This window comes from Callithrix jacchus, chromosome 5 (assembly GCF_049354715.1).
Source record: "Callithrix jacchus isolate 240 chromosome 5, calJac240_pri, whole genome shotgun sequence".
In the NCBI taxonomy this organism is placed as follows: Eukaryota; Metazoa; Chordata; class Mammalia; order Primates; family Cebidae; genus Callithrix; species Callithrix jacchus.
Genome location: NC_133506.1, coordinates 93,374,587 through 93,399,076, shown reverse-complemented (window position 1 = coordinate 93,399,076; position 24,490 = coordinate 93,374,587). Strand labels below are relative to the sequence as shown.

Here is a 24,490-nt window from a genome sequence, read left to right as displayed (position 1 = left end):
GACTTTCTATGCTCGCTCTGGTACATCTGTCTGGACACATTTTGGGTTGTTAGAAGTAGGGGAAGGTACTACTGGTATTTAGTGGTATAGGCCAGGTAAGCTGCTAAATATGCTACAAAGCCCCCAACAACCAAGAATTATCTGGCTTGAAATGTTAGTAGTGCCAATATCCCTTATGAACACAAATGCAAAAACCCTCAACAAAATTCCAGTATACCAACTTCAGTGGCACATTAAAAAGATTATATAGCATGATCAAGTGGGATTTATCTCTGAGATTCAAGAAATGTTCATCATACACAAATCAATAAATGTGATATACCACAATAATAGAATAATAAATAAAAATCATATGATCATCTCAAGAGATGCAGGAAAAACATTAAACAAAATTTAACATCTTTTTTTTGATAAAAACTCTCAGCAAATTAGGTATAGAAGGAATATACTTTCATATAATACAGGCCCTATATGACAAGCCCACAGCTAACATCAGATTCAATGGTGAAAAGCTAAAAGCTTTTCCTTTAAGATCAGGAACAAGACAATGATCCTCAGTTTTGCCATTTCTATTCAACAGAGTACAAAAACTAGAACACAGTTCTATTAAACATAGAATAAAATTAGAACAACTAGAAAGTTCTAGTTAGAACAATCAGGCAAGAAAAAGAAATAAAAGCTATCCAAATCAGAACTAAAAAGAGGAACTAAAATTGACCCTTTGCAGATGGCATCATCTTATATATATAGGAAATCCTAAAGACTCCACAAAAGCACTGTTAGAACTAATAAATGAATTCTGCAAATTTGTAGGATTTAAAAACACACAAAAATCAGTTGCATTACTATATACTAACAGTGAACTACATGGAAAAAAATGAAGATAAAAATCCTACTTACAGTAACATCAAAAGTAATAAAATAATTTTAGAAACAAATTTAACCAAGACGGTAAAATATCTGAATGTGAAAAACTATAAAACACTGATAAAAAAAATTGAAGACACAAATAAATGGAAAGATATCTTGTGTTCATGGATTGGAAGAACTAATGTTGTTAAAATATCTATATAATCCAACATGATCTACAGATTCAATGCAATCTGTATCAAAATTCCGATGTTTTTTTCATAAAAAAATAGAAAAAACCCCCAACATTTGTATATTAATAGTACAACAGAAGATCCCAAGTAGCTAAAGCATTCTAGAGAAAGAACAACAAAGCCAGAGGGATCACACTTCCTGATTCCAAATTATGTTATATAACTACAGTAATCAAAGTAGTATGGCACTGACATAAAAACAGACATAGAGACCAATGGAACAGAATAGGAAGCCCAGAAAGAAACCCAAACCTATATAGTCAACAAATCTTCAACAAAGGCACCAAGAAGACACACTGGGGAAAGGATAATCTTTTTAATAAACGGTGTTAGAAAAACTGGATATCCCTAGGCAAAAAAATATGAGGCTGGACCCTTATTACACCATACATGAAAATCTACTCAAAATGAATTAAAAACTTATACATAAGACCTGAAACTAAAAAATTACTAGTTGAAAACAGATGGGAAAGCTCTTTGACAACTGGCCTTGAAATGATTTTTTTTTTGTTAATCATACCTCAATAAAACTGAAGGGGAGGCTGGGTATGGTGGCTCACGCCTGTAATCCCAGCACTTTGGGAGGCTGAGGCAGGTAGATCACGAGGTCAAGAGATCAAGACCATCCTGGCTAACACAGTGAAACCTCGTCTCTACTAAAAATACAAAAAAATTAGCTGTGCGTGGTGGCACGCGCCTGTGGTCCCAGCTACTCGGGAGGCTGAGGCGGAAGAATCGCTTGAACCCAGGAGGCGGAGGTTGCAATGAGTCAAGATTGCACCACTGCACTCCAGCCCGGTGACAGAGCAAGACTCTGTCTCAAAAACAAATAAATAAATAAATAAAAATCAATGAAAACATATATGATCTGAAAAAACACAAACCACCTCCATGACCTAATGAACATTTATAGAACACTACATCCAAAAAGGCCAGAATCACATTCTTTTCAAGCGTACATGTTATATACACCAAGATAGAACACATTGTGAAATAAATTTTAGTAAAAATAAAAGGATCAAAATAAGAGGGTATGTTCTCTGACCCCAGTAGAATTAAATTAGAAATCAAGGAACGCAGAGTAAACCCAGAGTAAATAAAAGGAAAGAAACAATAAAGAATTGCAATCAATGAAGAAGAAATCAGACAAACAAACAGCAGAAAAAAATTAATAAGGCCAAAAGTTGTTTCTTTGAAAAGATCAGCCAGTGAAACTGATAAAGTCAACAAAATTTATAATATTCTAGCTAGACATGTCAAGAAACAAAAAAACAGAGACCATCACCCAGGAGAGGAATAATTAGAAGATATCATCTTAAATCCCGCGGACCTTAAAAAAATGAAAGACTATTATAAAAAATTTGATCTCAATATGCTTGACAAATTAGAGGAAGCAAATTCCTTAAAATACACCATTTACAAAGACTAAGATAAGATGGAAGAGAAAATCTCAACAGCCCCTTGTCTATTAAAGAAATTTACTTTGTTATCAAAAATCTCCCCACAAAGAAAACTCACACCAACATAGTTTTACTGGTGAATTCTGTCAAACACTTAAAGAAGTAACATCAATCTTATACCAACTCAGAAAATAAAAGAGATACTTTTCAATATTTCTTGAGGCCAAAATAACCCAATATCAAAGCCAGAGAAATTACCAAAAGAAAAAAAGGAAGAGAGAAGGAAAGAAAATATAGACTAATATCCTTCATTAACAAAGATATAAATACATAAAACAAAATAGTACCAAATTGAATCTAGCAGTATATAAAAAGGATAACACATCATGACTAAATGGGGTTTATTCCAGAAAGGCGATGTTGGTTTAATGTTTGAAAAAACAATTAACATAATTATCATATTAACAGTTAAATGACAAAAACCATATAGTCGTCCAAATAGATGCAGAAAAAAAATTTCACAAGATTCAACATCCGTCTATATATGTATATACATATATATATCATGTTCTTGGATTGAAAGACTCAGTAAGATTTACTTTCTTCGCAAATTGATTTATATACATAGTCAATATAATCCTATTCATATTCCTACCAGGAATGAATGTTGTAGAGACAGAAAACTTGATTTCAAAATTTATATGGAAATGCAAAAGATCTAGAAAATCCAAAGCAATTTGGAGAACAAAGTTGGAGAATTTACATTACCTAATTTCAAGACTTAATGTGAGGCCAGGCACGGTAGCTCACACCTGTAACCACAGCACTTTGAGAGGACAAGTCCGGTGGATCACTTGAACTCAGGAGTTCCAGACCAGCCTGAACAACATGGCGAAACCCTATCTCTACCAAAAATACAAAAAAATTGGCCAGGCGCGGTGTCTCATGCCTGTAATCCCAATACTTTAGGAGGCTGAGGCGAGCAGATTCCTTGAGGTGAGGAGTTCGAGGCCAGCCTAACTAACAGGATGAAACCCTGTCTCTACTAAAAACACAAAAATATAGCCAGGCATGGTGCCACATGCTACATGCCTGTAGTCCCAGCTACTTGGGAGGCTGAGACAAAAAAATTGTTTGAGCCCAGGAGGTAGAGGTTGCAGTGAGCCAAGACTGTGCCACTGCATTCCAGCCTGGGCGACAGACTCAGACTCCATCTCAAAAAAAAATTAGCGGGGTGTGATGGCACACACCTGTGGTTTCTCACACCTGTGGTTCCAGCTGCTTGGGGAGGCTGAGGTGTATAGCTTGAAATGTATAGCTCAAGAGTATGGCTTGAGCACCAGAGATGGAGGTTGCAGTGAGCTCTGATGGTGCCACTGCACTCCAGCCTGGGTGACAGAACAAGACCCCTTCTCAAAAAAAAAAAAAAAAAAAAAAAAAAGACAATGTGAAATTACAGTCATTAAGACAGCATCATTCTGTCATAAATAGTCAAGTATATGAACAAATTAGAGAACACTGAAAAGACCCACACTTGCACTATCGACCGATTTTCAGCAAATGAACCAAAGCAATTCAATGGGAAATTGTACATCTTTTCAACAAATAGTGCCAGAATAATTGGATATCCAGATGGGAAAAAATAAACTCTCATCTTTATCTCACACTATGTGAAAAAATTAATTTACATTGGTTCAGAGACCTAAACATAAAGCTTGTATAAGAAAACACACGGCCGGACACAGTGGCTCATCATGCCTGTAATCCCAACACTTTGAGAGCTGAGGCAGGCAGATCACTTGAGGTCAGGAGTTTGAGACCAGCCTGGACAACACAGTGAAACTCCATCTCTACTGAAAATACAAAAATTAGCCAAGCATGGTGGCGTGCACCTGTAACCCCAGCTACTTGGGAGGCTGAGACACAAGTATCAATTGAACCTGGGAGGCAGAGGTTGTAGTAAGCCAAGAGCGAGACTCCGTCTCAAAAAAAAAAAAAAAAAAGATCCTCAAAATAATAAGTCATCAGGGAAACGCGGATTAAAATTACAAAATACTGGGCAAATCACCTGAGGTCAAGAGTTTAAGACCAGACTGACCAAAACGGAGAAACTCTGTCTCCACTAAAAATACAAAATTAGCCAGGCATGGTGATGCATGCCTGTAATCCCAGATACTTGGGAAGTTGAGGCAGGAGAATCTGTTGAACCCAGGAGGCAGAGGTTGTGGTGAGCTGAGACCACGCCATTACACTTCAGCCTGGGCAACAAGAGTGAAACTCTGTCTCAAAAAAAAAAAAAAAAAAAGTACAAGATACTATTACATGCCCATGAGACTAGTCAAATTTGATTTATTTTTACATTTATCCTCAATATACAAGTGCCACTTGCCAAGAGAATAGCCAAAATTTAAAAGATTGATAACACCAAATATTGGTGAAGAGACAGAGCAACTGAAATTCTCATACATTTTTGATGGCCATATAAAATGATATTACAAGTTTGGAAAACATCAGGTAGTTTCTTAAAAACTGCATGTATATCTACCTACCTAATGATCCAGCATTTCTATTCCCAGATATTGACCTAAGAGAAATACAAGCCATGTCCACAAAAAGACTTGCACTAGAATGTTCATAGCAGCTTCATTCATAATAGCCAAAAAATACAGGTAACAGCTCAGATGTCCATCAACAGGAGAATAAATGAAAAACTGTGGTACATTCACACAATCTAATACCGCTCAGCAATAAAACGAAGTAACTGAATACATGCAATGACATGAATAAATCTCAAAAAACATGCTGCCTAAAGAAGTTTTCCACAAAAGTACCTATACTACATGATTCTGTTTACACGGGATTCTAGAACAGGCAAAATTAATCTATGGTGAAAAAAAGTTATGGCTCCTCTCCGCAGCATGGGTGAAGACTGACTGTGAAAGGGCATGAGGAAACCTTCTGGAATAGCAGTAATGTTCTAATTCTGATAGGGATATTAGCAGATATATGCACCTGTCAAAATTCATCACATGGCACAATTAAGATTTATGCATTGTATTGTACATAAATTTTACTTTTTAAAAGTAAACAATGACTTGTTGGAAACTTGAAAAAAATAAACACTGAACTATGCTAAATTGTTTTTTTAGGAGTAAACTTTGCAACTTACGTTATTTATTTATTTATTTATTTTTGAGACAGAGTCTCACTCTTTTGACAGGTGCCAGGCTGGAATGCAGTGGCGCAATCTCAGCCCACTGGAACCTCCTCCTCCTGGCTTCAAGCAATTCTCCTGCCTCAGTCTCCCCAGTAGCTGGGACTAAGGCACACACCACCATGACCAGTTAATTTTGTGATCCACCTGCCTTGGCCTCCCAAAGTGCTGGTATTACAGGCATGAGCCACCACACATGGCTAATAAAAAAATTTTTAAATTAGCCAGGCATGGTGGCATGCTCCTGTAGTCTTAGCCACTCCAGAGGCTAAAGGAAGAGGCTCACTTAGTTCTAGGCTGCAGTGAGCATGACTATGCCACTGCACTCCAGCCTGGGTAACAGAATCAGACTCCAAAGACAATTACAAAAAAAAAAAATTGACAAAAGGGATCTAATAAAACTAAAGAGCTTCTTCACAGCAAAAGAAACTGTCAACAGAGTAAATTAACAAACTACAGAATGGGAGAAATATTTGCAAAGTATGTATCTGACAAAGGTCTAATATCCAGAATCTATAAGGAATGTAAACAAGTTCACGAGCAAAAAACAAACACTATTTAAAAGTGGACAAAGGAATGAACAGACACTTTCAAAAGATGTACATGGACCCAACAAACAAATGAAAAAATATTCAACATCACTAATCATTAGAAAAATGATAGTCAAAACCCCAATGAGATATCATCTCACACCAGTTAGAATACCTGTGTGTGTGTGGTTTTTTTTTTTTTTTTTTTGAGACGGAGTTTTGCTCTTGTTACCCAGGCTGGAGTGCAATGGCGCGATCTCGGCTCACCGCAACCTCCGCCTCCTGGGTTCAGGCAATTCTCCTGCCTCAGCCTCCTGAGTAGCTGGGATTACAGGTGCACGCCACCATGCCCAGCTAATTTTTTTTTGTATTTTGAGTAGAGACGGGGTTTCACCATGTTGACCAGGATGGTCTCAATCTCTTGACCTCGTGATCCACCTGCCTCGGCCTCCCAAAGTGCTGGGATTACAGGCTTGAGCCACTGCGCCCGGCCGTGTGTTGTTTTTTTTAACAGGGTCTCACTCTGTCTTCCAAGCTTTAGTGCAGTGGGACAAACATAGCTCACTGTGTAGTCTCCACCTTCTAGGCTTAAGCATTCCTCCTGCCTCAGCCTCTTGAGCAGCTGGGACCACAGGCATGTGCAACCACACCCAGCTAATTTTTTAATTTTTTGTAGAGACAGGGTCTGACTTTGTTGCCCAGGCTGCTCTAAAACTCCTAGGCTCTAGAGATCCTCCTGTCTCAGCTCAAAGTGCTGGGATTGCAGATGTGAGCACCCACACCCAGGAGGACCCAGCCACAAGTCCAAAAATATCAGATGCTGGCAAGGTTGTGGCAAAAAGGAAACACTTACACACTGCTAGCGGGAATCTAAGTTAGTTCACCCATTGTGAAAAGCAGTTTGGTTATTTCTGAAAGAACTTAAAACAGAACTACTGGCTGGGCGTGGTGGCTCATGCATATAATCCCAGCACTGGGAGGCCAAGGCGAGTGGATCACAAGGTCAAGAGATTGAGACCATCCTGGTCAACAAGGTGAAACCCCGTCTCTACTAAAAATACAAAAATTAGCTGGGCATGGTGCTGCGCGCCTGTAGTCCCAGCTACTCGGGAGGCTGAGGCAGGAGAATTGCTTGAACCCAGGAGGTGGAGGTTGTGGTTGAGCTGAGATCATGCCATTGCACTCCAGTCTGGGTGACAACAGCGAAACTCCATCTCAAAAAAACAAAAACAAAAACCAGAATTACCATTTGACCCAGCAATCCCATTATTAAGTATATATGCCCAAAAATATAAAATATTCTACCATAAAGACATGTAGGTCGGGTGCAGTGGCTCATGCCTGTAATCTCAGCACTTGGGGAGGCAGAGGCAGGCAGATCACTTGAGGCCAGGAGTTCAAGACTAGCCTGACCAATATGGTGAAACCCCGTCTCTACTGAAAATATAAAAAAAATTAGCCAGGCATGGGGGTGAATACCTGAAATCCCAGCTGAGGCTGAGGCACAAGAATTGCTTGAACCCGGGAGGTAGAGATTGCAGTAAGCCAAAATCACACCATTGCATTCCAGCCTGGGCAACAGAGCAAGACTCCGCCTCAAAAAAAAAAAAAAGCCATGTACATACATGTTCATCACAACACTATTCACAATATCAAAGACATGGGATCAATCTAAATGCCCATCAGTGGTAGACTGGATAAAGAAAATGTGGTATATATACACCATGGAATACTATACAGCCATAAAAAAGAATGAGATCATGTCCTTTGCAGCAACATGGATGGAACTCAAGGCCATTATCCCAAGTGAACTAATACAGAAACAGAAAACCAAATATTGCATGTTCTCACTTATAAGTAGGAGCTAAACATCAGGTACATATGGACAGGAAGAAGAAAACAACAGACACCGGGGCCTCCTTGAGAATGGAGAGAGGGACCAGGGTAAGTATTAAAAAACTACCTATCGGGTACTATGCTTATTACCTGGGTGATGAAATAATCTGTACACCAAACCCCCACAACATGCAATTTATCTGTATAACAAACCTGCACATGTACCTCTGAACCTAAAAGTTAAAAATAAAATAAAATACTTCAAAAAATAAATTATATTTGGTACTCAAGCACTGAGTTTTGGAGAAGATTCAATTAACTATGGAGGTTAAAAGCAAAGGAATTGGTACGAACTTTACCGAATTGCCGAGTACCTCATTGATCCATGACAAATGATTGATGTTATAATAAGTTTAAGTGATTACAAGGATAGATTTACATATGACATTTACCCAGAAACAAGAAGAGAAATCGTTCACTAACAAAATTTGCAAATTATTTTTCAAAAGACCTCAACAAAAACACTTGTCTCATACCTCCTAGGCTTGTCTGAAAATGAAAAGCTCCATTCTGTGATAATAAATAACCATTTTGCCTATTGTGAAAAAAAAAAATAAATAAATAAATAAAATAAAATAAAATAAATTATAAATAGGGCCAGGCATGGTGGCCCATGCCTGTAATCCCAGCACTTTGGGAGGCTGAGGCAGGAAGATATCAAGCTCATAAGTTTGAGACCAGCCTGGGCAACACAGGGAGACCCTGTCTCTATAAAAATTTAAAAATTGGCCGGGTGCAATGGCTCACACCTGTAATTCCAGCACTTTGGGAGGCTGAGAGGGGCTATTCATCTGAAGTCAGGAGTTAAAGACTAGCCTGGCCAACATGGTAAAACCCCGTCTCTACCAAAAAATACAAAAATTAGCCAGGTATGGTGGCAGGTGCCTGTAATTCCAGTTACTCAGGAGCCTGAGGCAGGGAGAACTGCTTGAACCCAGGAGGTGGAGGTTGCAGTGAGCAGAGATTGAGCCACTGTACTCCAGCCTAGGTGACAGAGGGAGACTGTCTCAAAAAAAAAAAAATTAAAAATTAGCCAGGCATGATGGTCCATGCCTGTAGTCCCAGCTACTCAGGAGGCTGAGGTGGGAGGACAGCGTGTGAACCCAGGAGACACAGGTTGCAGTGAGCCAAGATCGTGCTGCTGCACTTCAGCTTGGGCAACAGAGTGAGACCTTGTCTCAAAATAAGATAAAAGTGATATATGAACAGTTTATATAGAAGTACTAAATTCTACTTATTGATGTGGATAAAATAGATGTTGAGACTTATAAATATAGGACTGTACAGATATAAACAAGTAATATTGTATTTAATGTAAAATTTACATTCCAGATCTTGGGTGTAGTTAACTATATCACTATATAAACATAATAATCAGCCAGGTGCAGTGGCTCACGCCTGTAAATCCCAGCACTTTGGGAGGCTGAGGCAGGTGGATCACGAGGTCAGGAAATCGAGACCATCCTGGCTAACACGGTGAAACCCCATCTGTACTAAAAATACAAAAAATTAGCCAGGTGCAGTGGCACGTGCCTGTAGTCTCTGCTACTCGGAGGCTGAGGCAGAAGAATCGCTTGAACCCAGGAGGCAGAGGTTGCAGTGAGCCAAGATCGTGCTACTGCACTCCAGCCTGGGTGACAGAGAAAGACTCCATCTTAAAAAAAAAAAAAAAAAAAATTAGTATTTTGCCAGGTGCCATTGCTCAGACCTGTAATTCCAGCACTTTGGGAGGCAAATCACCTGAGGTCAGGAGTTTGAGACCAACCTGGCCAACTTGGCGAAACCCAGTTTCTACTAAAAACACAAAAAGTAGCCGGGCATGGTGGTGGGCATCTGTAATCCCAGCTACTCCAGAAGCTGATGCAGGAGAATCACTTAAACCCAGGAGGTAGAGGTTGCACTGAGTTGAGATACCACTACCACCACTGCACCCCAGCCTAGGTGATGAGTGAAACTCCATCTCAAAAATATATATATATGGCTGATGCCCTTTGTGGCCTCAGCCCACCTGCATCCAGGTGAATTTTTTAAAAATGTAAAAATAGAAAAAAAATATATATGTATATTTTACAAAAAGACATTAATGATATGTTTTAAAATGTGATATTGGCTGGGCGTGGTGGCTCATGCCTGTAATCCCAGCACTTTGGGAGGCCAAGGTGGGCAGATCACGAGGTCAAGAGATAGAAACCATCCTGGCCAACATGGTGAAACCCCATCTCTACTAAAAATACAAAAATTAACTGGTCATGGTGGCATGCACCTGTAGTACCAGCTACTCAGGAGGCTGAGGCAGGAGAATTGCTTGAACCCAGGAGGTGGAGGTTGCAGTGAGCTGAGATTGTGCCACTGCACTCCAGCCTGGTGACAAAGTGAGATTCCATCTTAAAAAAAAAAAGGTAGTAAAATTCTTGTAAAAATAAAATGATCACGGTTCCAAGTATTTTTAGCTATATTACATAAAAATAGTTGAAAATGATAAATATGATATGGGCCAGGCACGGTGGCTCACGGTTGTAGTCCCAGCACTCAGCACTTTGGGAGGCCAAGACGGGAGGATCGCTTGAGCTCAGAAGTTCAAGACCAGCCTGGGCAATATGGTGAAACTCTGTCTCTACAAAAAATACAAAAATTAGCGGAGCATGGTGGTATACACCTGTAGTCCCAGCTACTTGAGGGGCTGAGATAGGAGGATGGCCTGACCCCAGAAGGTATAGATTACAGTGAGCTGAGAACACACCACTGCACTCTAACCTTGGTGGCAGTCAGACCCTGTCTCGAAAATAATTATTATTATAGTAATATTATTAATTATAATATATACCATATAATATTACTATATACTATATACTAATAATTATTACTGTAATAGTAATTGTATAAGGCAAGATACAGTGAAAGTCATGTCCTGGGGACAAATAAGTAAAATAAAAGCTCAGGAAAGAGAGACGTATTTAACTTGGAATCTTCAAGGAAAGTTTCAGCGAACTAGACTCAAAATAGCCCCCAAAAGATTAGATCTATGTAAGTGTAAAGAAGGAAAAGTACCATAGAAAATGGGAGAAACACATACTCAGAAAGACACAAAGATAGGAAAAAGGATGGTGTATAGGGAAGAAATGGGCAAGAAAGAAAAGAGTTAGGTGTAACCTTAGAGGAGAATTACTCCCTGAAACACATTAAAATGAAATAAATTAAGCAGAAAATTCATACGAGGAATCATGGGAAAAAGGGTTAAGGATTACAGTGACTAACTATAGAATAACAGACTTCATTTGAGCCTTAGTTTTCTTTCATTAAGTAGACTTATCTGTGTGCTCCTTGGCCCCAGTCCCTTTCATCACTTGTGTAACCTCCATACATGTGATGTGGCCCATTATGATTAAACCCCCCAAATTCAAAGGCAACACCTATAACCTCTGGCAGGAAAGTACTGCCCTATTCACATGGATCCTGGATGCAAGTATTCAGTCCAAAAAACTTGGAATTTTGTCCTTGGGTAAAATGTGGTATTCCTAAGCAAGTGTAGAAAGAGGAAAGTTTTGCTGTTAATAAAGTAATTATTAACCTTTTTGGAATTACAGACTTCTCTGAGACACTAATAAAAGGTCTTCATTATTACTTCAGAAGATACTGAGCATATATGCCATGTGCTGGGGATAAAGTTAAGAATAGGACAGTATCTGCTCTCACCAAATGCAAACATAAGCAGAAAGACAAAACACTGTTAAACAATTGTAGGCTGCCATATCTGAATCATCTAAATTATGTTTTCCTTTTATCCCTGTTCATGTCCATGATATCATTTACCATAATCTGATAGTCTGATAATTTACATTCTGGTTAACCAAAATGTATTATACTGCTGCATAATAGACCAAATTTGGTGGCTTAAAACAATTCATTCTCTCTTAAGATTTTGTGGATTGACAAAGCTCAGCTCTGTAGTTCTCAATTTTCTCACACATGGTTGCAGTAAGATAGTAGCGGGGATGAAGTCATCTAAAGTCTGGACTGGACTTGATGTTCACAATGGCTCACTCACAGGACCAGTTGATTCTGGCCATTGACGTTCAGTTGGGGCTATTGACTGGAGTCACCTACACAAAGCCTCTACATGTGGCTTGAGCTTCTTGCAGCAGAGTGACTGGATTTTAAGAGGGATTATCTCAAGAAAAATATTCCCAGACACCCAGACACAAGCTCTAGAGCTTTAAGGCCTAACTTCAAGATTTCCAAAATCTGGCTAGGTGTGGTGGCTCTCGCCTATAATTTCAGCACTTTGGGAGGCCAAGGCAGATGGATCATGAGGTCAGGAGTTCGAGACCAGTCTGGCTAAAATAGTGAAACCTCATCTCTACTAAAAATGCAAAAAAAATTAGCCTGGTGTGGTGGTGCATGCCTGTAATCTCAACTACGTAGGAGGCTGAAGCAGGAGAACCATGTGAACCCAGGACATGGAGGTTGCAGTGAGCCGAGATCATGCCATTGCACTCCAGCCTGGGCAACACTGTCTTAAAAAAAAAGTCTCAAAAAAAAAAAGTTCCAATATGCTATTTCTGCCATATTCTATTGGCCAGCAGATTCAAGGAAAAGGGAATTAGTTTCTATTTCTACACATGAAAAATAGCATGCATATACACAAAGAGAAGGAATTGATGATGTCCATTTTAGACCAGCATAACTGTCCATGTATTTGTTTAATACCTGCCTTTCCCACTAGATCATTAACTCAAGACAGGAGCTGGGCTAAACTCACTCATGCCACTAGTTTTGGAAGGTCATAGCAGGAGGATTGCTTGAGGTTAGGAGTTCCAGACCAGCCTGGGCAACATGTTGAGACCCCAGATCTACCAAAAAAATAAAAAAATTTAATTAGCTGGGCATGGTGGCATACACTTGTATTCCTAGTTCCTCAGGAGGCTGAGGCAGGAGGATCACTTGAGCCCAGGAGTTTGAGGCTGTAATGAACTACGATCACACTAAGGAACCGTATCTGCCCCTTTTCAGTGCTACATACATCATCACAGTGGCTAGAATGGAGTAAGCCATCAATAAATGCAATAAATGTTTGCTCAACTAATTTATTTATTCAATAAAAATTTCAAAAATACATAAAAACTGCCAAAAATTGTGGGAGAATGAAAATTCTATAGTGCCTACCTTCAAGAAATTTACTTTCTGGTGGTAGAAAGAGAGAACCACAGCCTGAAAAAACTTAGGCTTCTTGATAAAATGAGATTATGGGACTAGATAAACTATAATTCTTGTTGAATGTCTGAAACAGGCAACAGTGTTCTTGTATGTCACATCAAAAGGTAATAACAGGCAGGTATTTGCACTATATATGTGTGTATGTATATACATATATATAGATGACTCTCAGATGTGATCCATATATATGTGCAAAGGATCACATCTGAGAATCATCTAAAAAAGAATGAAAATAAAGATGCCTTTTGTTCAAATAGCAGGCAGCTGTCAAGTGAGCAAGAAAAGCACTAGTGGATCATAGCTGATTCTTCTGATACTACATCCTATGTTAAGACAGAGATTAGCTAGTGAATTTTGTAGAGTTCCTGGGATTAACTCAGAGACATGTGATGAAAGCACTGTAAATTTAACCTACTACTAGAAAGAAGAATGTAATCAGAAAAACAAGTTAGAAGGCAATGAGTAATGAAGACTTTGAAATGAGGTGGCTGCAACAAGAATGAAGACTAAATCTGAGACATGTTTCAAAGGAAAAAGTGACAGAAAATGGATGAATAACTAAATAGGGGTGGGATGGAAAAGAATGAGGTATGAGTCTGAAGAAACCTAAAGAGGTGCTATTTCATGTGAAACAAGGAAGAATCTTTAAGATTCTATTAGATAAGATATACTGAAATGAAAAGTAAATATGTTTCCTATGTTTTCTTAGAGTCATGTGCTTAAGCTGTGGTGACAGTGTGGAGCTAGAGGTGTAGAAGGCAGCATAAACAGCAGGGTACCATGGCTCACACCTGTAATCCCAGCACTTTGGGAGGCCAAGGTGGGTGGATCATGAGATCAGGAGATGGAGACCATCCTGACTAACATGGTGAAACCCTGTCTCTACTATAAGTACAAAAAAATTAGCCTGGCATGATGGCCCGCATCTGTAGTCCCAGCTACTCAGGAGGCTGAGGCAGGAGAATCACTTGAACCCGGGAGGTGGAGGTTGCACTGAGCCAAGATCACACCACTGCACTCCAGCCTGGACAACAGAGTGAGACTCCACCTCAAAAAAAAAAGAGAATTCAGCATAAACAAACTTCTAGAGAAAAGATCACTTAATTGCTTTTCTTAGTCAATCTTTTAGTTCAAAACAGATGTACACTTTATGTGTTAGGCTTGATAGTCCATTTTGTGATGTGTCATTATGAATTTTCCCAATTTTGAGGATATGAAGGCAATGTAACTGAAGCATCTGCCAATTCATTGTTAGGATTAATTCAGCTGATGTGGCTGCTTAGGTGAGTTCTGGGTCACTGACAAAAGATAAATTTACCAAAAATAATTTTAACTGAAAGTCAAGTCACTGAATTCACTTCTTTAACTCTTTAGTTGATCAGTTTTAATCTGAATAGCAGGAAAAGGAATGTTCAATTTGTCTGCCCTAACTCCCTGCCATTGTTGCCAGAGACTGAAAAGCAGAGAAAGGAAGAAGACCAGACCTAAAGTCTTAGTCTTTAAGTTCTGCACTGATAAATATATGTTCATTGCTATTATATTCTTGAATATGATCAATTCTTTTCTGTCCACCTCCTCCTAAACAGCAGCAGGAAATTGGAGCAGAAACAAATTGAACATTCTTTTAAATGTTACCAATAAGATGAAAACTCAACTAAAACTAGTTTAAAAGAAGTAAATCCAGGGAACTGGCATTTGGTAAAATGGATGGCTTCTGCTAAGTAAATGTACCTTCTTCCCTCACAATTGTATGTGAAACTATACCCATAGTGAAAGAGTACTGTTCTAGCAAACTGAAGTGACTCTTCTGTGTAGGACATACAAATACCTCCAGTCACCTTGTTAATCTGTATAAACTCTAACTCTTTGGGTGAAAATCAAGCACAGAAAAGAGTTTATACAGGCCCAGCACTTTGGGAGGCCGAGGTGGGTAAATCACTTGAGGTCAGGAGTTTGAGACTAGCCTGGTCAACATGGTGAAACCCCATCTCTACTAAACGTACAAAAATTAGCTGGCCATAGTGGCAAGTGCCTGTAATCCAGCTACTTGGGAAGCTGAGGCAAGAGAATTGCTTGAACCCAGGAGGCAGAGGTTGCAGTGAGCTGAGACTATGCTACCGCACTCTAGCCTGGACAACAGAGTAAGACTCTGTCTCAAAGAAAAAAAAAGTTTATACAGTTTGATGTGCTGAAAGACTGCAAAAATAGAAACCTAGAACAAGAATTTGTGTAGAACTGGCATTTTCATGTTTTAAAGAAAACTGTGAACATGGCCAAAACCATTTTTTTCTAGGCCATTACATTTCAAAATTACCATTTCTTTTTAAGCATCATTTTATAATTGTGATTTTTCTCTTTATATTTCAGGCTATAGCAATAATTATGAGTTATAGATAATTATTTCAGGCTAAGCATGGTGGCTCACACTTGTAATCCCAGCACTTGGAAGCCAAGAAGGGAGGATCACTTGAGGCCAGGAGTTCGAGACCAGCCTGATCAACATGGTGAGACTCCCCCCATCTCTATTTTTTTTTTTAATTAAAATTTTAAAAAGATAATTATTTTAAATACTAAACACATTTATTAATTATACAATTGAAATAACTACTAAGTGGTGACCATTATTAACTGAATATACATTCATAGGACCTAGATGTCTGGATCAGAAATGCTACTATTGTGTATATTCTTTCCAAAATACTAACCTTTATATTTTTAAGACATCAAGAAATTTAGATTTACATGTCGATGTTAAAGACTCCTAATTCATTTTCCATTTCTTTACTAAAGTACTCATAAGTGAAATAACTTCTGTATTGGCTACATATCCTCTCTAGACTCTTTGGAGTGGTAAGTGCTATACACATGGGAATAATACAAGATGATTAGTCCATGGGGCCCAAGAATAACAAATTATTAAATCTCCAGAGAAGAATCAGTTTTTAGATTTCCATTTTTACAAAACAAATATTGCGCCTACAATGTTGGCTGTGGGTTTATTTAAAAAAAGAAAAAGAAAAGAAAAACAAGAAAAATTTGGGCCAATAATGCCCGTAAGTAAGTACTAATATTGGCATTAAGTACTAATGCCAATATTAGTACTTAAATCATGTGAATTCAATATTTAATTTAAAATTTAATTATTTAAAAAATATTTAATCTAATCTAATCTATTACTGTGGGAATCTTGCCATCATAACTGTTTATGTCCAGTATGGGAGCCAGTGAGGTATGGGAGTTACACAGCCCTGTATGCCATCTTTGCCATTTACTAGTTTTATGACTTTGGGCAAGTTATCAAACTTTTCTGAGCCTTGAATTCCTTATCTAATAGAATCTGAACTAAATATGATTATGCACACAACTATTTGGCATATTGCCTGACCCATAGCCAGAGGTCAGTATCAGCTGCTATTGTAATGTTAAACTGGCCAATGTATTTAACACCCCCTATTTCAGAATTTTCAAAATCAAAATTATATAACTAGTGGTTTTCAATGTAAATTTAGAAGAAATCCTTTCAGAAATGTATAAAAGAAAATTATGCAATAGAAAGGTAATAGCTTATGAACAAAGATTATGATTTCAGTGTTACATTTAATATTAAATTCAAATAAATAAGGGACAAATTTATTAAGTTATGTATAACCTGCAGATGGAACATTAGGCAACAACAAAAACAATAATATGGAAGTTGTGTAAGGGTAGCAGAATTATGCTTTACAGTAGTTTCCCTTTATTCATGGTTTTACTTTTTGAGTTTTAGTTACCCATGGTCAACGATAGTCCAAAATATTTAATGGAAAATTCTAGAAATAAACGAATCATAAGTTTTACATTGCACACCATTCTGAGTAGCCCAATGAAATCTTGCATCATCCCACTCTGTCCTGCCTGAGACATGAATCATCCCTTTGTCCAGTGTATCTATGCTGTGCATGCTACCAGCTTTGTAGTAATTTAGCAGCCAAGCTGGCTATCAGATCAACTGTCAGATAGCATTATAGCAGTGTCTGTGTTCAAATAACTCTTATTTTACTTAATAATGGCCCCAAATTGCAAAAGTAGTGATGCTGGCAATTTGAATATGCTAAATAGAAGCCATAAAGTACTTCCTTTAAAGTGAAAAGGTAAAAGTTCTTGATTTCAAGAAAGAAAAAAATAATATGCTGAGGTTGCTGAGATCTATGGAAAGAATGAATCCTTGCCCTGACAGTGAAATTCAAGGTAAAAAAGATCTGTGTTAGTTTTGCTGTCACATCTCAAACTGCAAATGTTATAGCCACAGTGTATAAGTACTTAGATAAGATGAAAAAGGCAGTATAAATTTGAGTGGAAAACATGAGCTAAAATGTGTTTTAATCCATGCAATCAGCAACTGGGTCTGGTACCATCTACAGTTCAGGCATCCACTAGGATTCTTAGAACACATCCCCCTAAGATCGGGGGGTACTATACTTTCTCTCCCATCTTCCATAGTTTTTATTGGATTTTTATAAAAAGTAAAAGTTATGGCTGGGCAAGGTGCCTCACACCTGTAATACCAGCACTTTGGGAGGCTGAGGCAGGAAAATAACTACAGACCAGGAGTTCAAGACCAGCATGGTCAACAAAAGGAGATCATGATTCTACAAAAAAAAAAAAAATATATATATATATATATTTCGAGACGGAGTTTCGCTCGTTACCCAGGCTGGAGTGCAATGGCGCGATCTTAGCGCACCGCAACCTCCGCCTCCCGGGTTCAGGCAATTCTCCTGCCTCAGCCTCCTGAGCAGCTGGGATTACAGGCATGTGCCACCATGCCCAGCTAATTTTTTGTACTTTTAGTAGAGACAGGGTTTCGCCATGTTGACCAGGATGGTCTTGATCTCTTGGCCTCGTGATCCACCCACCTTGGCCTCCCAAAGTGCTGGGATTACAGGCGTGAGCCACCATGCCTGGCCTTTTTTTTTTTTTTTTTTTAAATTATCCAGGTGTGGTACATCTAGCTACTCTAGAAGGCTGAGTCAGGAGGATCGAACCTGGGGGTTGGAGATTGCAGTGAACTATGATTATACCACTATACTCTAGCCTGGGCAACAGAGGAAGACACTGCAAGGAAGTAAGTAAATAAGTAAATGTTATACTATTTTTTTTTTTTTTGAGACAGACTCTTGCTCTGTTGCCCAGGCTAAAGTGCAGTGGCATGATGTCGACTCACTGCAACCTCCGCCTCCTGGGTTCCACTGATTCTCCTGCCCCCAGCCTCCAGAGTAGCTGGGACTACAGGCATGTGCCACCACATCCAGCTAATTTTTTGTACTTTTAGTAGAGATGGTGTTTCATCGTGATAGCCAGGATGGTCTTGATCTCTTGACATCATGATCCACCTGCCTCAGTGCGGGGATTACAGGCATAAGCCAATGAGCCTGGCCTTAAATCACACTATCCTTTTAAAAATTGCCAGAACCACCACCACCAAAAAAGGGCCAGGCCTGGTGGCTCATGCCTGTAATCCCAGCACGTTGCGAGGCCATGGTGGGTGGATCATCTGAGGTCAGGAGTTCAAGACCAGCCTGACCAACATGGAGAAACCCCGTCTTAAAAAAAACATTGCCAGAACAATTCAATAGGGGAAAGAACAGTTTTTACAACATATGATGCTAGGATAACTAGATGTTCACTCACAAAAGAATAAAGTTGGACCCCAACTCCCCCATATAAATAAATTAACTCAAAATAAATTTTATACATAAATGAAAAGCTAAAACTATAAAACTTTTAGGAGAAAACATAGTAAATCTTCATGACCTTGGATTAGCCAACACCAAAGTACAAGTACAAAAGAAAAAATAAACTGGACTCCATCCAAATTAAAAATCTTTGTGTTGCAAATGTTACCATCAAGAAAGTGACAAACTCACAGAATGGGAGAAACTATTTGCTAAGCATATATGATAAAGGACTTCTGTCCAGAATATATAGATAACTGTTACAACTCAAATAATAAAAGATAAATAACCCAATTAAAAAATGGGTATGGCTGGGCACTGTGGCTCACACCTCTAACCCCAGCACCTTGGGAGGCTGAGGCAGGCAGATCACAAGGTCAGGAGATTAAGACCATCCTGGCCAACATGGTGAAACCCCGTCTCTACTAAAAATACAAAAATTAGCTGGGTGTGGTGGCACACACCTGTAATCCCAGCTACTCGGGAGGCTGAGGCAGGAGAATCGCTTGAATCTGGGAGGCGAAGATTGCAGTGATCCGAGATCGTACCACTGCACTCTAGCCTGGCAACAGAGCAAGACTCCATCTCAAAAAAATAAATAAAAGGGTAAAGGATTTGAATAAATATTTCTCCAAAGAAGATATAAAAATGGCCAGTAACCATATGAAAAAATGTAAAGCCAAACCAATGTATATATTCAAGACATTTGAACTTTAATTCCCTCTATAACATTCTTACAAAAAATTTAACTAGCCTCCTTCCAACAGTATACAAGGACCGGAAGCGGAGGCTCATGCCTTTAATCCCAGCACTTTGGGAGGCCTCAGCAGGCAGATCACTTGAGGTTAGGAGTTCGAGACCAGCCTGGCCAACACTGTGAAACCCCATCTCTACTAAAAATACAAAAAATTAGCTGGGTGTGGCGGTACTGGCCTATAATCCCAGCTACTTGGGAGGCTAAGGTAAGAGAATTGCTTCAACCTGGGAGGCAGATGTTGCAGTGAGCTGAGATCACACCACTGTACTCCAGCCTGGGTAACAGTGAGATCCTGTCGCTAAAAAAAAAAAAAAACAGGCCAGGTGCGGTGGCTCACACCTGTAATCCCAACACTTTGGGAGGCCGAGGCGAGTGGATCACCTGAGGTCAGGAGTTCGAGACCAGCCTGGCCAACACGGCAAAACCCTGTCTCTACTAACAATACAAAAAAACTAGCTGGGCATGGTGGTGGTTGCCTGTAATCCCAATTACAAGGGAGGCTGAGACAAGAGAACTGCTTGAACCTGGGAGTTGGAGGTGGCACTGAGCCAAGATCACACCATTGTACTCCAGCCTGGGTGACAGCGGGACTCTGTCTCAAAAAACAAACAAAAAAAAGAAAACCACTATACATATATACTACTGCCTCTCAAAGCATCCTGTTATTGTCTAGACAGTTCTCATCACTAGAAAATTCTTCCTTCTATTGCGCTTAAGTCTTCCTGTAATCATTGGTCCCAGAGCTGCATTATGGCTAGATTATATCTAATTCTTTTGCCACGCAAGAAAGAGCTAATACTGCTACCATTTGAACATATGCCAATTTTTCTCAAACGTAGTACACCTAAATCTGGATACATGCCAGGTCCAAGCCTAACCAATCTCCCTTGTTTAGAAAACTATAATAACTGAATTTTGGCAGGCAAATCATGTGGCTGATTCATAATTAAGTTTATCAACAATAAAATTCCCTTTGTAATAAATGCTTTTATTATGCTATTTATCCTTTATCAATTCTTCAACTGTTTTTTTTCCAACCCAAATGCAGGATTATATATTTAGTTATACTTATTTAAACCAATCCGTTAATTCCTTCTTGCTACAAGACTTTCAAATTATTTTTACTGTTTGCATAAAGGTCCAGCAAGCTTTGTCATTTCTGAATGTAATCAACATGCTGTCAAAGTCCTTACTCATTGTTTACCTCCAATCCTCTGGCATTTTTCTATTCTCAACAATTCCCCAAAATTCAACTTTCTTACCTATAAGTTCAGAGCAATCTCAGATATATAATTAGTTCAGGTTAGGAAACAAAGTCATATTGAGTAGTTAAGATGCTTTCTTAATTTCAATGAAAGAATATTGGACTTTAGTTCTACTTTACTGATTTGTTGTTTTTACAGAATAAAGATTATCCTCCTTGATGGAAAATGTGGAAACAAAATAGGAGCAGTTAATATTAAATAGGCATATATTTTCCTTATTCTAGTTTCTGAATTGTAAAATATTTAAAATTATCTTTAATATATTCCTCACATCTGTTAATTCTGAATTTTAACTTTTCTGGCACACTTATATGTTTGTCACTTTTCTATATTCATCTTTTATATATATCCTTCGTAAAACCTGAGTTAAGGCCAGCTGCAGTGGCTCATGCTTGTAATCTCAGGAGGCTAAGGCAGGAGAATCACTTGAACCCAGGAGGCAGAGGTTGCAGTGAGCCAAGATCGCACCACTGCACTCCAGCTTGGGTGACACAGAGACTCCGTCTCCAAAAAAGAAAAACACCTGAGTTAACACTGTTGCAACTGGAGTCACAGTAGCTTCAGTTGCATTTGCCTTTTCTTTCTTTTTTCTTTTTGTAACTCCTGGCCTGCTCTGCATGTAACATTTGCCTTTTATAAAAAAAACTCATTGCTATAATTTATAACTTTGTAATTATATAATTACGTTTTAATGTTTCCCAACTTTCCCAGTCTTAGCTCATGAGGTCATGACTACTTATTTTTTGTTCAATTCTTTTAAAGCCTTCTTCCTACCATATCTAGACAATATACGTATGTTGCTACTTCCAGAATTCTCATCCTAGCTATCACAAACTTTTATAAAACGGTCACTTTGTCTCCAGAGGTTTCTATCGTTCCTACCCACCAATTCTTCCTCATTGGCTATAAATAGATCCAAAGCAGCAGTATCCATCACTTAATCCTTTATGTGTCCTATATTCACTAAACAAATAACATTTTTTGTTGGGAAAAAAACTTAGAAAAATAAGAGAAAAAAAAGATAAAAAGATAAAAATAAAAAGAAACTTAAAAAATAAGTTAAAAGGCTTTAAAAAAAAAATCTGAAATCTGCCAGGTGCACTGGCTCACACCTGTAATCCCAGCATTTTGGGAGGCTGAGCAGACAGATCACCTGAGGTCGGGAGTTCAAGACTTCTAGCAAAAATACAAAATTAGCCAGGCGTAGTGGCATGCACCTGTAATCCCAGCTACTTGGGAGGCTGAGGCAGGAGAATCACTTGAACCTGGGAGGTGGAGGTTGCAATGAGCCTAGATCACACCATTGTACTCCAGCCTCGGCAATAAGAGTGAAACTCTGTCTTAAATTAAAAAAAAGAAAAAAATTCTGAAATCTTACCATCCCAAGAAAATCACTGTTTTTTTTAATTAGGTTTTTTTTTGTTTGTTTGTTTGTTTTTTGAGACAGAGTCTTGCTGTTGCCCAGGATGGAGTGCAGAGGTGTGATCTCAGCTCACTGTAACCTCCACTTCCCAGGTTCAAGTGATTCTCCTGCCTCAGACTCCCCAGTACCTGGGATTCAGGTGCACGCCACCACACCCGGCTAATTTTTGTATTTTTAGTAGAGACAGAGTTTCACTATGTTGGCCAGGCTGGTCTCAAACTCCTAATATCAGTTGTACCACCTGCCTAAACCTTCCAAAGTGCTGAGATTACAGGTGTCAGCCACATCAGGCCCCAAGAAAATCATTGTTAATAATTTGGTGTATATCCCTCCAGATTTCTTATACAAATATATTTCTTTCCTTACATTCTAAGACAGAAAATGTCACCAAGGCAAGAATTTGTGAAACACCCAAAGAATTTGGTTGGCTCTAGAGATTGCTTAGAAATGTGCACTTTTGAGCCAGGTGAGGTGGCCCAACACTTTGGGAGGCCAGCACTTTGGGATGCCAAGGCAGGTGGATTATCTGAGGTTAGGAGTTTGAGACCAGCCTGGCCAACATAGCAAAATCCCATCTTTACTAAAAATACAAAAATTCACCGGGTATGGTAGCAGACACCTGTAATCCCAACTACTTTGAAGGCTGAGGCAGGAGAATCTCTTGAACCGAGGAGGTGAAGGTTGCAGTGAGCTGAGATCACAACACTGCCTTCTAGTCTGGGTGACAGAGTAAGACTCTGTTTCAAAAAAAAAAAAAAAAAAAGAAATCTGTACTTTTGTTTAAGCATTTTCCTACCCAAAAAAGATCTACCATTATACCAACCATTTATAAATCTTATATTCATGGCTTGACCAACTATATTTACCATTATAGATTCCCAGTTTTCAATTTAGGCATTTTAACAAAATTAGAACTCCTTTCACAAACTTGCCAATCTTCCTAATTAAAAGAATTATTTACTTATCAGAAGTAATAATTAGATATATCAATTTGAACTATTTATATGGGCCGGGTGTGGTGGCTCACGCCTGTAATCCAAGCACTTTGGAGGCCAAGGCGGGTAGATCACCTGAGGTTTGGAGTTCAAGACCAGCCTGACCAATATGGTGAAACCCTGTCTTAAAAATAATAATAAAAAATTTTTTAAAAAAGAACTATTTATATGTGGTGGTATCCAATACAAAAATTTCCAATAAACATAAAAAGCTATAAATATCCAGAGGAACACAGAAGACAGTAGGTGGACAAGGTCCGTTAGACCCTTTAAACATTACACAAATCCCAGAAGCCATAAAGAAAAAAATTAACCAATGTGACCAAGTACAAAAATTTTAATTTCTATATAGAAAAAGATTCTCTTGTAGTTTTAAGACATTTTATAGACTATGAGAAGCCATTTGTAACACATAATACTCAAGTGGCTAACATCCATACTATATAAAGATTTCCTATAAATCAATAATAAAAATACAAAAGTTCATAAAAGATATAAACAAGCAATTCACAGAACTATAAAACACCAATAAGCATGTGAAAAGATGCCAAACCAATACATTAAAATCAAACGCATTTTTTTCACTCATCAGATTGGCAAAAATTAAAATAGAAAATATCTACTGCTCGACTTCCCCGGCTCAGGTGATCCTCCCACCTCAGCCTCCTGAGTAGCTAGGACCACAGCTGTGTGCCACCATACCTGGCTAATTTTTGTGGAAATAGGGTTTCACCATGTTGTTCAGGCTGGTCTCTAATTCCTGGGCTCAAGGAATCTACCTGCCTTGGCCTCCCAAAGTGCTGGGATTACAGGTGTGAGCCATAACGTCCAGCCTCTTTCTTATATATACTATTGGAGTTAAGAGTTGACTGATATAAATGTTGTGAAGAATAGGTTGAAGATTTAAAAAAAAATTTTAAGCGTGTATACCCTATATTTCAACAACCTCAATTCTAGGAAACTTTATTCTACAAAAACA

General features: G+C 38.6%; 1 protein-coding gene and 1 long non-coding RNA gene across 5 annotated transcripts in view; both read right to left on the bottom strand.

The window, feature by feature from the left end:
• The window catches only part of PPM1E (protein phosphatase, Mg2+/Mn2+ dependent 1E), a 256,455-nt gene that overhangs the window by 196,077 nt on the left and 35,888 nt on the right, over positions 1-24,490 (bottom strand). The gene's annotated exons all lie outside the window — the stretch shown is intronic.
• The window catches only part of LOC118153781 (uncharacterized), a 40,288-nt gene that overhangs the window by 3,797 nt on the left and 12,001 nt on the right, over positions 1-24,490 (bottom strand). The window contains exon 5 of one of the 3 annotated variants that reach the window (XR_008481562.2): positions 12,855-12,993. The exons of 1 other annotated variant lie outside the window; for it this stretch is intronic. This is a non-coding gene — a long non-coding RNA (uncharacterized LOC118153781). Of the gene's footprint in view, positions 1-12,854; positions 12,994-13,211; positions 14,406-24,490 lie in introns of those variants that run through there. One more of the 3 variants, XR_008481560.2, reaches the window with a different exon arrangement.